This window comes from Folsomia candida, unplaced genomic scaffold (genome assembly GCF_002217175.1).
Source record: "Folsomia candida strain VU population unplaced genomic scaffold, ASM221717v1 Fcan01_Sc006, whole genome shotgun sequence".
In the NCBI taxonomy this organism is placed as follows: Eukaryota; Metazoa; Arthropoda; class Collembola; order Entomobryomorpha; family Isotomidae; genus Folsomia; species Folsomia candida.
Window position 1 is genome coordinate 4,612,485 of NW_019091198.1, and position 17,172 is coordinate 4,629,656.

General features: G+C 37.4%; 1 protein-coding gene across 6 annotated transcripts in view; it reads left to right on the forward strand.

Moving 5' to 3' along the window:
- The first annotated feature begins 334 nt into the window (after nucleotides 1–334).
- LOC110850632 (basic proline-rich protein) overlaps nucleotides 335–17,172 on the forward strand; it is a 36,481-nt gene continuing 19,643 nt past the window's right edge. For 3 of the 6 annotated variants that reach the window (XM_022098101.2, XM_022098100.2, XM_022098102.2), the window contains exon 1: nucleotides 335–2,453. The gene's annotated coding sequence lies outside the window, so the exon portion shown is untranslated. The remainder of the gene's footprint in view (nucleotides 2,454–17,172) is intronic. The other 3 variants (XM_022098098.2, XM_035852943.1, XM_035852944.1) reach the window with 3 other exon arrangements.

A 17,172-nucleotide genomic window follows, 5' to 3' on the forward strand; every position in this document is an offset into this window, starting at 1 on the left:
GTGTGTTTGGTGCAAAAACTACGATGACACAAAAATTAAGCCTCTCATCCCCCCAAAAAAAGGCCCACTTTCACCCAACTTTCTCCCCAATTTTTACCCCCATTAAGGCGAAATTCTTCCCGTTTCCCACGCAATGCCTGGACCCCACCTCGCATGCTGCCTTGTGTTATAAGGTTGCCAAGTTTTAGCAGAGGGGAAAGAAGCATTTGTGTTGTTTAGATGTGAGAGCAGGCAGAGAGTAAGCTTGAGAGCCGATAGGATTGGGATTTGTACATTGTGTTCCAAAAACTTGGCTGGTTCTGGCGGTGGTGGTTGAGCTGGGTCACAATTCAGTCAGAATGTGATGAAGGTAGGAGGCAGAGCTGCAGTAGAGACGGGTGCCAAGCAAAAAGGTGTTATAGGATAGAGAATCAGAGAGAGAAAGGATGCAACATAATAACTAAACACTTCTTAACCAAAAGCATAGAGAGAGGGCTAAAAGTTGAGTTTAGTTAGTTTAATGTTTGAACTTACCGTTCTGGTCGTGGTGGGATATACATGATACACACACACACACACACATGCATACATACTGAGTACAACGTGTTTCGGACAAAAAAAAACCAAGTATCCAGTGAGTGTGGTATCGTGTAGGATAGGCGCGCAGAGAGCGAGAGCATTATAACTCTCTGCCTGCTAACTAATACAAATAAACTCAAAAATGAAGGAGTGTGTGTAACCAGCCAGCGTTGTTGGTTTCTTCTTTGGTTATGTATTGGTGCTTGTTGGACTACTTTTTACTTACACGGATTTTAATACACAACACTTTAAGAGTTTTGTCGAGTTCGACTGGAGTTGGACCTCATCTCACTCACCAGTCCTGCTTTTTCCACCTACTACTACACACACTCGCATACTTATTACCTGACGAGGGTGTGAGACAGAGAGCAAATACAAGACGAGTGTAAAATAAGAGACAGATACATCATCGCAATTAGTATGCGCCGATTGGAGAAAATTTCTTGAGACGAGTCGGCTAAAAGTGAATCTGTCTATTTATCTATCATGCTGCATGTGTCTCTGTGTCTGTGTGTTTGTTGGGATCACGGGAAGAAAGAAAACTTTACTTTGTCACAAAAACGCAAATACGGGAACGTGCTTCTTATTACATAACTCGAACCCGCCGTGATTTACCACAAATTTCTCAACTGACTCGTATGAAAGTCAAGCTCGTATTGTTATTGTTGTGAGCAGAAATTTAGAGGTTCTCAATGTGAACAAATTGTTGAGAAAACTATTCACAATTTTATTACCCAATGAATAAATCGATACTTCAATGAGTTCAGTTTTCAGCGCAAAGTTACTACAAATCTAATATCACAGCATGAAAACAACTTAATTCGCATTCATAAAAGAAGCAGCACTACTATAAACCTGCGTATGTGCGAGTACGACTACATAATAATTCGCACCGTAAAACAAAACGGTGGAGAAAAGAAAATCGTTAAAAGAAATTTGCAATATTATTGATGCGTAAAGTTAACGAAGGAATATATATCCCAACAAGTATTTAATCAAGCTAATGCCATTCGCTCGCTCGTACACATTCTTCTACTACTACTTTCATGAATGGAACGCCGCAATGTAAAAAATATATTCGTTTTTACATCATTTGTCTCCGTGTTGCAAATAATTTATGCCGACTACAACCAGGCACCGTAATAATAATAATAACAAAAACAATCGGGAAATTGAGCTGAATAAGTTATTACAAAACACCGCGTATAAAATTAATAACTGATAATAAAAAGGCAACTATCTACAGAATCCCGCGCAATTTCACCCTTGCCACATTATTATTAACCACTACTACTATACAACCAAAAGCATTAAGTAACATTAAACATTAATGCAAATTGTACAACTCGATATCATAACTTACTTATCACCATTACCATCATCATCACCGTTGTCGTCGTCGTCGTCGTCCTTATTATCTATCACTTTGCGTAACGGAGAACACGCTACAAAAGAGTCCAGCCAGAATAAATATACATCGGATCCATAATAATAAAATTATTTCGACGACTCGAGCACGTATGAATGTATGTAGTGAAACCAGTGACAATAACCGAATTATCACCAAGAAGGATTATCACCATTTATTATTCTGCGATGCGAGTAAATAATAACACGAATTTAACTAGAATGTGAGTAATTCCAGCAAGCAATTTATCCATGAATTAAGAAAAATCTCATCATCAGTATCACGTCACTGCTGCGAGTGCTATGCTAATGTGTGTCAGTTAATTCTTAGTTTCGTTGGATGTGAATTAATTAGTTGTGTTGATGTGTTGATATCAGCAGGATCTCAGTCAGCTATGTAAAGCGCATTTACACACGACCAACGGAGAAAATTTCACCGTCACTTAATCCTGCATAATACACAAGCACGATGGATCTTTACAAGACAAGTGAGTTCCTTCCTCAATTTTTATTTTCAAAAATATCAATAAATAAAAATACGTACACATGTACACGTCAAGTTTTGTAGGTTAGTACGGAAATACAATTTCGCGAATTATTGTCGTTACTCAATTTCGTCTCCTTATTCTTATTCTTGCCATGTATTATATTTTGGATGGGGAACTTGAGCTCTACATACATAATGTACAAAAAGTGCAGTGAGTGAGATCAATACGCAACAAAACTTTATTATAATCCTTTGTAGAGATTGGATACGTTTTATTACTTTACTTTGAAATGTGACACGAATGACAATCGTGTCCCCCGATACGTTACAAATACAAACATGAATACATAATTTAGTCCACTATTGACTCGGGTATCGCATGCATACAGAGTTTGATGTGGTTGCGAATTGAACTTGAAGAGTATACGACCAACAACAAAATTGTTGCTTACGTTTATGTTTTTCTCCTTATGCAAAAATCATGCCTGATTGCAATCGTAATTTAATTTGGAAAAATGTTATAAAACGAATGAGTGAGAAGGATGTCATTAAATTTTGGGATAATGAAATCATCGGGGTTTTTGGGAATGAAAAAGGTTGCTCAAGAAGTTTTTCCCTGCTTCTCGTAATATATTGATCGTGGTTGGTTCTTCTTCCGAGGCAGGCTAAAGTTAGTTGGGATGAAATTGGTTTTGCTCATGTTCTCCTTACTTCCTCTTTTCGCAGTCTCGCAGGACTCTTCACTTTTTGCTCATTTTCCACTCATTGAACAGAATTGAAGCCTCCGAGATCTCAACAAGGAGAAGAAGAAGTTTGATTTGGTTTGTTTTGTTTAGATCGTCGCTGAATCTCCATTAGAATTTATGAGAAAAATTCGACTCGTAAAGAACAAGATGGTAGTGCACCACTCTTTTTTGGGTGGTTTGATTTTTGTAAGGAATTAAATTGTGCGAACTTGAACGCTTTTTTGATCCAGATATTATGTAGACGGCATAAGTTTTCTCCTTCTCATCTCCAACCACAGGCAGAAGAGGCAGGAGACAATTGATTTATTGCGTATTTTGAGCTGAAGACAATGACAATTACTCTCATCTCTCGGATATCTGTTGTCCCAAAGAGCCAAGTTTTTTTTTGTGTGATTCTCTTGAAGTGAAGTGCGGATGAGATGGATTTAAAAACGACTCTGATTTATTTTTTAGTACGAACGAGGACTCCTCATCTCCCCAGTAATAATAATTCCCGTGTATGAATATTACACAGATATTATTTGTGATGGTCCTTCTCTCCTCTTGGCTCGATTTAGTTGGTAGGCATTAAGGCCGGCCAAATGGTGTTGTTGGCCGAATAATAGGGTTGTTGCAGGTGGGTTCACTGCTATTCAGTTTGGGAGATATGGAGAGAACAAGGACAATAAGAGAGAGAGAGGAGTCTCTCGAAGGGTCCCTTTTTGGTGCCCTTCGTGTTGGGAGGCTGCTTTCATAGGTGGTTGGTTATCCATGTAATACGTCGTCTGCTAACAAAAGTAAATGTTGTGGATCGTCCTGACTTCGATGACTTCTTCGTATGGTTTAGATTAAAGGTTTTTAGAGCTTGTAGCAAGTAAGATGTGTGAAAAATAGAATAAATTATCGTGAACTTTTTATTACAAAATATTTAAACTTCCTACTTGACCAATGATTTCCACAATATGTACGCACGCCACCAAAAATATGTTGTATTGATAAATTTCGAATCACTACTACCCGAATCCAAGTTGGTTTCGTTTTTGCTGTGTTAACTGGTGCTGGACTTTTATTTCATTTCGTGTAAAATGGAAAGGTTGAAGCTCAACCTCTGCCTTGAATTCTCTTTTCTTCCTCAACCGACGATAAATGCTCGCACAACACAGCCTTCCCTGATTCTAAGACCTACCGTTCCATTATTCAGCGGAAGGACAATACAAAATACAATGCTTCCTTGGCCTCTTCTTGCTTAAGGAATTATACATTTCGGTAACATAGGGCATTCGCAATAAGGGCAAATATTATGAAGAAAACTTTGTCAGGATTGCTGAGCCCGCACAAATTTATGGTTTATACTTCTAAATTGAATTAGACGTATTAGTATTTTTCTGAAAACCATGCCGTCCTCGTTGGTCTTCAGTTGTAAAAATTTCATATTTTCTCATCATAAAATAAGTCAACTCATCTCAGCGGAATACAATAATGTTAGCAATCAGTATATTTTTGCACGCTGACTCCACATTTATGTACATGTTCCCCTCAGACATGATGGGCACGTAAACCATGATTCGGGTTAAAAAAGGAAACAAGAATTTGTCTTGTATCTCTTCATAAAAAGAAATACATAGCATCCAAGTAAATTCACCATACCAGATTTATGGTGGCTGCATGAATAAGTAAAAACCTAGAAAAGGACTCCTCCAAGTCGTAAATGAATAATTTTACGTGGGAATAAGATGTAGTTGAATTTACATCAAAGTTTGAAATTTGCATTGTACATGCAAAGGTTGTAGGTCTAGTACTTTGCATATGGCATAAGATCTGAAACAGATTTAATCAAAGTTCGTCTCATCTTAAAATTAAGATGAAAGCAGGAAGAACAAATTTTGTCATAAATTTGGCCTTACATAGTCGACAGGACTATGAGAGATAGGAGTCATGTAAAGCCTCATGTATTAAATTGCAGTGTTGTGGTTCTAGAAACCCAACGTCAAAACTTGCAAAACTTTATAAAGCTTCTCAAACTCTTCCTATGATGAAATATTGTTAAGGTTAAGTTATAAGAGCAACCACTATCTGTTACCCACGTGAAAGTGCGTGTTGGAAAGTTTAGTAATTTTGAAATTTTGAATATTAATTCAGAATCTGACTCGGAGGTTTCAACACTTTCAATCAATCTCTCTCTATATCCACATTGAAATTCTAGCTAGGCTAACGTGATGACGTGCGCAGATCGAGTGAACTCAACTGGCGAAATCCTCTCCATTTCCTTAAAGTGATTGCGATTGTCGAAAATTGTTTGAAATTTGGAGTTCTAAGAATAAAAATAAATTTGCACAACTCAGGTGCTCATTCCACTTGTGAAGCTTTCACCATCATGCCTGCTTCAATAATAATATTGTTTTCTCGACTGTTCTGACATGTCTTTTGCAGATATTTTGATCTCTATCCACTTCTGCGAGTAAATAAAACCTAATAATAACGAATATGTAGCATACGTGACAATGTCAATGCCGTTTATAAACATGGAAAGGACCTTGTTTCTAGCAAAAGAATCTGTTAACTTTCAATCGGATGTCATGATGACGATAATGATGATGATATGAATACCAAATATAGCCACCAACCAATCATCATATTAACACACTTCATGGAATCACCCGAAAAGATCCAACGTGAATTTTCTCGTTGCTCATTTCTCATAAAATCAGAATCCACACGGGACGATGACTCATTCTCTTTCAATGCATGCATAAACGTCCATACATGATCTTCCTTCCGCCAGAGCAGCACAAACACAATGAAATGACTCGCACTGATTTGAAGTGAGGTGAGATAAGGGGAATGCATTTGATGAAACGGACACACGTTTCTAAATGTCATATTTTTCTATACACAATCGACATTTGTTGCCCACGAAGGACGCGATTATAATATTCTGTCATCGTGCACAAATTACTCATCCTACCACCGGTGTGGCGTTACGTTATCTTATCTCCGCAGTTTGAATATGTCAGAAGAGATATGTGTTCCTGTTGCAGATGAGATGAAAGCATACATACATCTTTTTCCTCCAGAATTCAGGGAAACTGCACAATCTAATCCGTATCATTGCATCAACGGGCGAAAAGCTACTCTCGGTTCATTCCATGCTCGTAATGAAATCCCAGATAACGAAGAAATATAAATAAATGTATATATGCACGAGTTGTTTGGTTAGCTTGGTAGTTGACTGGTCAACAAATGGTGGAAACGTTAAACTGAAATTATTTAATTCTTGATAGAAATTGTTGTACCCAATTTTTGAACAGATTTCAATCTCTACATGATTTACAAGAGTAATAGTTCTACTACTATGGTCTGTGTATTTAAGGAATACAAAATTCCTTAAGAAATTCATACGAACTTGGGTCTTCTTTTAATGCTGAACTACTCATTCTCAAAAACCTAGGTGATAAAAATAATGATGCAGTGTGGGTCACATCATTAGCAGTCTTATCACCAGTCCTGGTTGATGTGAAGGTGACTAGTAACCTACTTTTCACTTGTACTTTTGCTGGTCCATCATCTTATTTTTGAAGCAGGAGGCGGAAAATTAATTGCATTTTGTTCCTTCCCTCAACCATCTTCCCTCCAGATTTCATCTTCTTCTTGACATCAAAGAGAATTTGAGGTTTTCATTCCGATTTCTAACCCGTGTCGTCCTTGTTTAGAATTCTAAAGTTATTCTTGTTCTCGGATGAAATAAAAATCACAACTGCCCACGAAACCAATCCCATGTTTACATGCCCTGCCTCCAAGCCGGCACACAACCCGTATAATAATCAACTCGTTTATTCATGAGGGGGGAATTGGGTTTGAGAGGTCGAGTCGATACTTTGAATTCAATACTTTCATCTTGGCGTGGAATTTTTTAAAGAAAGCACACAAGCCAAACAAGCAAATAACCAAAACCTGTTGGTAGGATTCGAGATTGAACAATTGCAATATACACAATTACCATGAAAGTGGAATTTTTTCAATCAGGGAGAAACAGAGAAGAGAATTCCCAGTATGTCTCTCTCTCTGTTTCATTAATAAAACATGTTGACATATTCCTTAAAAATGCAGCTTATTACATACCTAAATAACTTTATTTGCGAGTCGTGAAAAAATTGGCTCGCAAACATACATCGATAACTCAAATAATTCAATACGTTTTCCAGGAACAAGGGCATCTATAATTCACGTGTATTTCTACTCAAATTTTTATATAGATAGGGCAAATTACAGGCCAAAGTTAAGGCAGGAATAGAAAAGCGTGGGACGAAATTACTTCATCTGACAAGGGATTTGTTCAGACTAGAGTCCGATTTGTAAATTGCATCCATTTTGGTTGTTCACAAGAGGAATACTAAAGCGATTTGTGGTGGCTTTGATGATGGAGAGGGAATATATGACCTTGGTCGCATTTACTTCCTCAGGAACACCTTGCCATCTATTTATCCAGACATTATGCTATTCAGTTTTACTAACGAGGAGAAGATAGCTTGTATGTATTTAAACCGTAATTAAGCCGCAATGAAGGTGTTAATCTCAACCACCCTACTCAACCTGCGATGCGTATTTAAGCTTGTGCACAACAGATTTAACTAACACCGCAACACCACGTGGAATAAAATTCCAACAAGATTTTAGATACGTACATATGTATTAATCGTAATCGTCATCCAAGTAAGTCTTCTGCTGGCTAATTCTTCTGCACGTATTTAGCTGCCATATTTCAGCTAAAATCCTTTTAGACTGGAAATTGCATTCATTTAATGGTGAGAGAAGGAAATGCAATATGAAGCTATGATCTCCATTTTCAAAGTGAACCCCGCTTCAAAGCACATTATTTTAATGTCAGTCAGTCATTCTTGAAATTTGAATATGTCTCGCTTATTGCATCCCTTTTTCCCATGATTCTGCCTCTGTGTGTATCCGGTTTCAATCAACAAATCATTCCAACACTTGCCTCCTCCTTCCGTTTAATTGATCTTCATGAAAAGAATTACTTGGCATGAAGGACAATATTATACGACACTTGAAAAACAAGTGGTCTTCTTCTGGACATAATTAAATCCATGCCATAATTATTTTCGAGCTAATCTAGAGGTACCCCCCCCCCATGTGGCATCTAGAGGTATGCAGCTCCTAACAAATGGGAACAACTGTAGTAAACTTTTACACACACACAACCTGTATAATTTGTTTACAACTTTTGCATTTTGTATCATCTTTCCTTTTGACATGTTTACACTGGACGAGATTTACAACAAGAAGTTGAATGGTTCTAGCAGAACAAAACTAAGGCGCATTTCCATTCTTTTGGTGGATGTTATTCTGAAAACAGTATATTTTTCATTTGCTTTTATCTCTCCAGCCAACACAATACTGCCGTTGGCAATGCGGCGGGTGCAACGCAACCGTCTGTATCTGCAGACATGTCTCATGAATCTACTGTGCAGTTAGTTAGCACCACGAGAATTACGCAATATGCAACATTATGTTATTGTTGTAATCATATGTAGCCAAATAAGATTAAGAATATATAAACACAACAACGCGTCAAGTCCAACTCGAGCTCTGTTTGTGCATTAATCTAAAAGTACCAAGCAAAGCAAACATCGCGAATAATAACTGATTTGAATGTGAATATGTACGAAGGTCATGATGCCTACTCTGAGAGAGTAGGCTCGATACTGTCTGGTCTGAGAGGAGGTGATGTGAATGTGATGATGATGGAGATGAAATGTTATGGTTGGAGCGGATTATTGCCCAAATTGAAGCGAAGCAAGCAAGCAAATCCAATTGATAACCGGGAGAATATCGTCAAAGGTCAGGTGGACAGGTTAGGTTTCAACGCCTGAGATTTGGTTTACAAATTAAATTGATCTCTGTAACCCTGGCTGGATGTGAAAAGTTCTCTCGTCCGTTACACACACACGACTCTCCTGAGGAGAGAGAGAGATCTGTTGAATTTGAAAGAAAATTGATGGACTCTCGAGAAGAGAAATCTGTTTATGTCATTTTCCCTTTCAACCAACGACCAATAAGGAATCATGTAGTCCGGATAAGTCCATTTTGTAGAGAAGATATTACTACGACGACGACTGACCTCTTCGAAATCAAGCGTTTTAGACAAAATTTTGCATTCAGGGGGCCAGCCGTGAGGTACACACATGAATAGACAGCAGAATAGGAAGACACGTTTCTTCCCAATATGAGATTCGTCTTGCGATGATTATATTATGCAGTTCTCGCAGAAAGTCTGCTCTATTGACACTCAGAATTGACATCGGTCGGTCGGTGGGTATGAAGAGGAGGAGAGATTTCAGAGATCGAAATCAGGCTTTTTTAGTACAATTTTTTATATAAATTTAATATTCTCACAGTGATTCTGTTACTTTTAGTCTTCAAATATTTGATTTACAAATGGAAATATTCTGCCATTTTTTTTCATTTCTCATGAACACCGTATTATAATGCAAGTTTATGATGGACAAGGTCATGTGCTCGCTTGCACGGGCTTCATGAAATTGCTTAAAAGTCACGTTGCAATGGCATGCGAAACTGGTCAGAGCATACTTAAGTATGAGCCTACTTGTACACATGTACTACGTATGTATGTAGGGCTGTATTTTTTTGGTTACTTGAAAATTAAACAACTGGATTTAAAGAAAATTTGCAGAGTTTGCAATTTTGAAATCATTCAAAACCTTGAATACTTATTAAGCAATGAATTAAGCCCAGATTTATTTAACCACTTCGCCCCTATAACGACTATGTGGCGTATTTGATCTTTACACCGAATACGACTATGTGGCGTAAGTTCCCTTGGCTCCGGAATACGACGATGTGTCGTATTGACCCTTGACAACGGATACGACTATGTGGCGTATTTTCCGTTCACGCCGGCCTACGACTATGTGTCGTATCCAGAAAAAATTAAGTTATCGCCCCTCCAAGCATATTAAAGTATAGTTTTGAGTCAACAACCCGCCCTTTGGGCAGGAAGATGAATTGCCTCTTCGGAATCAATGTTATAAAGGGAGGTAAAAACAATTTATAGCCAAGTGGCTATTTCTAGCCAACACGCCCAGTTTTGAAAACTGCTGTTGCATATAATTTTCGTCACATATTTCAACAGCGCTGTCAGATAAGATTTGAGAAATTGTTTTTATCGGATTTAGAACGCACCATCGGGCGTTTTTGGCGGGAAATCTAAACGTTGGATGAATTGCAAGAAATTAATATAATAGGCTACTCTATTCACTAGATGCGCTAAAGTTTGTTTTCGAACACTTTCCTCTGATGGTATTCATTACCACGGCGGTCAGTTCAAAGTCATTGTAAGAACTTTTGGTTTCCCTCCCATATTAAGCAAAGATTTTATACATCCCAGATATACAAGAAACAATTTTTCCATATTTTAGTCTAATCACTAAATTATTCATAGCCTAGGTCACGAATCGAAAGAAATATTTTTGCGAAGTTTAATTTTCCCGCCCAAATCGGGGCGCTTGAGGCGCGATAATCGATTTTTGCAAATTTATGTACTATTATGCAAGTATTACTCAATGTTTGGCGAGCTTTCCAGGGAATTCAAGTCATTTCTAAAATTCGGCGTGTTGGCTATTTTTCGGCTATAAACATTCGGCTATAAATAAAAATGCAAAAATGCAAATTATAACTCAAAATCTGTGCCCAAATGTTTATTCGCATCAACTTTCATAAAAAAGTATCCAGAATAATTCCGGTGGGAACACCATTTTTTAATTCCTCTGCCAGTATTTAACGTCATGCAGTGGGTAAAAATTGCGGGGTCAAGGGGATTAAAAATTCGTGGTTACTAGGGGTGAACGGTATGAAAATATGCGTCTTTCAGGGGTGAAGTGGTTAAATGTTTCAGTGAATTTGCAACGTGATAATTTAAAGCCGACAAAACTTGCACATTTCGTCAGTCATAGTCAGAAAGTACAATTATGGATTAATCCACTATCTAAAAATGTGTACGCTCATTCTACCATCTTCCTTCACAAATATTGCATACCAGGTATTTGTGAATGGTTAATGGGCTTGGTTTAAGCACCTCACAGAGTAAACACATTTTTATAATATTCCACCGTTTCGACCCCTCTTCTGCATAATACACCTACTACACAGCTATCTCATTTAAAGGGAATTTGGGCTAATCAGATTACATAAATGTCGATATGGCACAATACGCTTCAAAAGTGTAAATAAAAAACAAAGGCTTCCGACAGTAAACAAAGTGCAACTTCAATCGAATGCCGAATCGAAAAATTCCTGTATTCGAAACAAATATTTTACTGTTAACGTTTACTCAGTCAGTTTGGTTTACGTGCCCTATTCGTACATATGTATTATAAGCAACAACATTCGCATCAACATATGATTTGGTAGTCACCAAACTGGAAGAGAATAATCAATTTCCCACATTTTGGTGGTTATTAGGCCGTCAGTCGTGGATTTATATCAAAGGAAATCCTCATACCGGCATGAGGTATTCCACCCAAATGGTTAAAGAATTTATGAAACGAGTTAAATTTGCGACAACATGAAGAGACATTGACATTATAAACTGGTCAATACAAACGTATGTTGTATACCTGTATTATTAGAATAATACATATATCCAGTTGTACATACGACTCTTCGCATTATGCACACTTGGTCGTGTAGCAGAAACGCTAATTCCATAAGTATCACATGAAAAATGCAATTAATATTTGTCATCAAGTATTCATTCAGCTCCTTCTCTCCATTTTCATGCTACACAGCATCGAGGAATTAGTGCATGAGCAGATTTGGTAAATTTATTATAACCAAACAACAAGAACTACTACTGCCACGACGACTATTATCATCGGCTGCTCTGCTTGGAGAGAATGGTTTTGGAGATTGGAGAACTTCAAAAGTTTTAAGGCAATAAAGCTGTTGTGGTTGATTGGTCAAACTTTACTTTCTCCACTCTGCATTATGCACAGGGCTACGGTGATGGTGGTGGTGGTGGTGCGCGTCTATTTCCACAAAGTCACTGCGTGATACGAGAAAGTTTATTATGTTGCTGGAAAGAATTACTTAAAGCTGTCAGTTGCTGTTTTGCTATAAATCGTACCGCCCTGTGTCACCCAATCAGGAGTATGGAGTGAAAAGGACTTGGGCTTAGACCAATTTAACGACTTTGGAAAACTGAGAAAGAAAAACAGCAAACTAAACTATGAAAACATTGATTTAATTGAGTCTAGTCTGAAATACAACCACTATTTTTACCTCTTTCTCTCTCCGTGCACACTTTACCTCCATACATTGTCATATTAAACAAGTTTTAAAGTTTTACTTAATGTTCGTCTTGTTCTATTCACAATTTTCTGCATGTATGCATGATATGTCTGTAGTGTACAAATTTGGGTACCTGGTTTAAATTTGCAATGCCAAGTACATATTCTGTTAAACAGTCCTGCCGTGTATAATGAAAGTGCTCATAATAATAAGAGGAGTGGAAAATTATTGGATTAGTAATACGCAATATGTGTATGTATACATAGATAGTAGTTTGTTGTTTGTTTAGGAAATGAAATTGACGAGGACGACGGAGTTTTTTAAGCCAACTAATTCATGGACAGTTACATATTCACATAAAATATTTAGCTGCTTTTGGCAGAATAAATTTTAAATAGATTTTGACAGACATTGAGGCGAAGCGAAGCTCAAATTCCTGATTATATTGATTCACTTATTTACAAAATTATAAACTATGTAACTTAGCTGACTGACCGACAAGGCTATGAATAAAATATTTATCAAAAACATTTTAAATAGTCGTCGCTAGAACACGGCTCACTCAACAAACGCAGCCGAAATTAAGCATGATTTCTACATACTTCAGAGGTAAAATTGATTCGCTTGTATGGATAAACTCCATATATACATAGACTCCACATCATCAATTAAATAGGTCGTGTGGGCGTCCATTAATGTCGTTTGTCACAACAGTAGCAGGTATATTACATTTATATGTCGCATGAATTATGTATGTACAAAGGTGATGTACGCAAATATCATATTTTACGAGGGCTAGAGTTATCGATACTAGAAATAGCTGAATTAATGCGTTTAATTTTGTGAGTGTCTTACAACAATTGAGTGAATCTAGTTGCTTTTACATTGCCTGATTTTCCTTACTATCACTATTTCACTAATTCTAGATATGTACAATTCACTTTGTTTCTTTCTTGATTAAAGATTTATTTTCTGGAGTCATTTGGATAGACAAGCGCTTAAGATTAGTGATGTCTCCACCAATATTTTGCTTGGTTAAAATTTTAGAAATTCTTGTTAACGTTTTAAAAATTGCTTACGTTAAGTAATTCAAATTTGTTTATATCATAAAAATATTTTCTGGTGAAGCAAAACTGGAACTCAACAGCTTCCAAGGCTGCATAAGTTAAAACTAAATAGGTGATTTAAATCTCCTAAAAAATACGAGTTGTACCATCCACTTTCATGACAGGCAAAATCCCGAATATTGCATTAAGGATGAGGTAAAAGGTATAGACGTAGAGTGAAACTAATTGTAGTGCCGTGTAAGTATTTAATAGTACGCACATGTAGATACGTATATATGATCAGTAGTTGAATAGTTGTCACCAAGGCCGCCTGTGAAACTCGTAGTTTTCACTTGTACGACACTACGAAAATGCTTGAAAGCAGAAGAGCCAGAGAAGGAAATAGATCAGAGAAAGTGCGATTTGATACCAAATGAAGAAGAAATATGCGTTGGTAGCAATTTTGTGGAATGGGATGAGTGACCACTTTGGCTAATTGATCTTGGTTCATATGTTGCTTTGCATATATGTATGTATGCATCCAACTACATACATACATAAGCAAACAGGAGTAGTTTACTTTCGTCAACAGCATAGACAAGCACACAAGCAAGCCACAAAACTACCACCGGACTCACTTACACTTTACCAAGTCTCCAGGGACTCTCTTGTTTCATTTCATTTCACTTTACTCAAGTAATTAAAAGAACTTTAATTAATGTTGGGCTGCTACTTCTGAGAGAGAGAGAGTTGGTCACAAACACTAAATTCTTATTCCAGTAAAACTTTGGTGCTCCTGGAGTTGGTATTCCTGGAAAACTTGTATAAACAATCTGGATCAAGTGGTAGAGCAAAGTGAAAGATACGGAACCCGTTCAATATACGTTGTCAGCATGACATTCACTATTTGTCCTGAAAACGGATTGCACAACTGATGTATGTAACACAGAAATCATGACAATTTTGAAAATTTGAAACTCGGAAACTACAACTTGATGAAAGTTAGCACTTATTCTTCACGTTAGGTAAATTATAATGGCAAATTCATGTTCATTTCAAAAGCAATATCCTGTCAACATTGTAACTGGGCTTATGTAACGTCATAATTCTGCATCATAACTTTAAGCTACAGTACATTTTCATGAATTGGTTTAATTTAACTCTCTTCTTAGCGTAACCTGTAAATTTATTTTTATGCATTTCAGCAGTGGTCACTTCAAAGCTGAGCAGGGTCACGTGATCCGTAGGTAGTTTTTGGGTTTGTTTGGCATTGTCTGTTATTTTCTGCAGTAAAATGAAACGATGCACATACATACGAAGAGTTTAAACTAGGATTCAGTCGTCCATAGTTGATTGTTCTTTATTATTATTATATAATACCAAACACCACCAATAAGGAACAAATGGTGTGGAGTCAATCCCGTAAGAAGTTCAATTTATATATGTATATACACGACATGCTATGTACAATCTTTACGTAAGTATGTGCATGTATATGCAAGTGGACTTCTTTGCTTGTCCGTGAGTGACTTGCAGTTTGACAAGCTGATGCCATTGCCTGCACGTCATGCAGAAGTTGTTCAGGTTAGTAACATCGAATCGAAGAAGGAGCTTCTTCTCATGATATTTAGCAAACAACAATCCTTCTTCTTCTCTTCCATCGCCAAGAATAAAGTCCAACTCATTACAATCGAAAGACAAGATGTGCAACTTATTCGCTTGCTTTGTTACGCTATAATACGTGTGGCGAACTCGGTTTGTTTGTCGGTTGTTGCTTGGCTTGGTTTTTTCCATCCGGTGCAATCTCACTCTCGTATTTCTCACAAAAGCTTGGAATCCAATTTTCACCAGGCAGGGTTACACACATTCTTTTAGTCAAATACATTTCATCCAATAAATTCCTCCTTCTTCAGGCAATATTAATTCATACGAGTCAAAAATGACCTTCTGTTTATTAGTTTTGCTGATTGATACACAAAATGAGTTATTCAGCGAGAAATTTTCTGATATGAAATCATTTTTAAATTTTGCACATTTTAAAGCGAATGCAACATTTCACACGCCTTATTTATTATCGTAACGCTTACGACTGGAGAAAGCATTAAAGTCGTCTTGTCACCGAAATGGGGAAAAACGGGTCAAGATTCAGCGCAGTGTGTATCTGCTGATTTACCAGTCATTTTTTCATAGGGATTTCAAATATTAAAAACTTGTAGTTTACACGTCTTATAGGTAGTGGTCGGGCTACCTGTGTAAAAGGGATTTATCTAATGACAAGATACGCGATGGTGCTGAGAACAGGATGCATAGATTGCGATGTTATGGGGGCAATAATGTTGTGGCAGAAAAGTTGTCCGTCCATCGTCGTCGTCGAAACAGTTGGTGCACCACAGGGTGAAAGAATTTTAATTTTTTCATCTCCTCAATTTTTACAATACGCTTATACAGGATTCTTCGTTAAGAAACAGAGAAGAAGAGTCTGATTGTGTGCTTCTTTGTTATAGCAGACACTGCCCAAGTTACAGAGTTAATAGATTCTGCCTGTGCATGCCTGCCTGCACCGATGTGGGTTGATCAACCACTCTGTGATTTAACAAAGACATGCAAAAATGCATACGTACATTAATTCACAGTCTTCAAATTTGTACTGAATTTTATCTCCGGTACATATTTGCCCTGGTGTCGATTGGTGGAAACATTGAAAAATAGCTCCAAATTAATAAATATAAACGTTGTCCATATCCGTTCCTCTTGCATAATGTCCAATTCCACGCAAACAATGTTTTTTTACATCCTTAAAATAAAAAAAGTGGACAAATCTGCACAAGTTTGATGCAGAGCCCAAAAAGAGATCTCCGTTCGTATGAATATATCGGGAAGAAGAAGGCGGCCGCGGTGGTATAAGGTGAGGGTGGTGCATGGTGGTAGTAGGATGATGATATAATGAACACAACATGGGTGACATAACGTAAGACGTAACTTTTCCATCCTTTTGTGTGCGATTTTGAAGGAGCGTCTTCTTAATACGAGACTGACGAGAGAGTTTCATAAAGTTTTGTCGGTCTTCTCTTCTCCTGCTACGACTGCGAAGCCTGTTATACGATGTACATCTCTACACATGTATCCAAACCATTCTCAGTACGTTTCTTCTTCCCTGCTTCTTTTGGTCGTCTCATTGTTATTGTTGGTCGTCGTGCTATGGTCGTGCTATTGGTGTGTAACCACCGTCTCATCCAGTCATCACCACCGAATGTAATCCATCCGTCGCTACTTTTGTGGTGCATGTAAAACCAACTCGATATAAAATCTCAGGAAGCACAACAACCATCTTTTTTTCCATGGGCAACCGTCATCAATCATATCTTGTAATTGTGCCCTATGTACTATGCTGGGAGTTATTATTAAGGTAGCAACGGTCCGCGTGTGGTGTCATGTGAGAGAGGCGAACCCGATAATCAATACTAAAAATGTGCATATGTACATTCGCATACACAGATTTGTTGCAACTACATACGTGATGCCACGTCAACTATTTTCTTTATTTCTAGAGGATAAAAGGGGAAGATGATGTAGCAGGGAGAGTTTTGCGAGAATGAGGAGATCGAGAGACACAGGTTCTAAATGT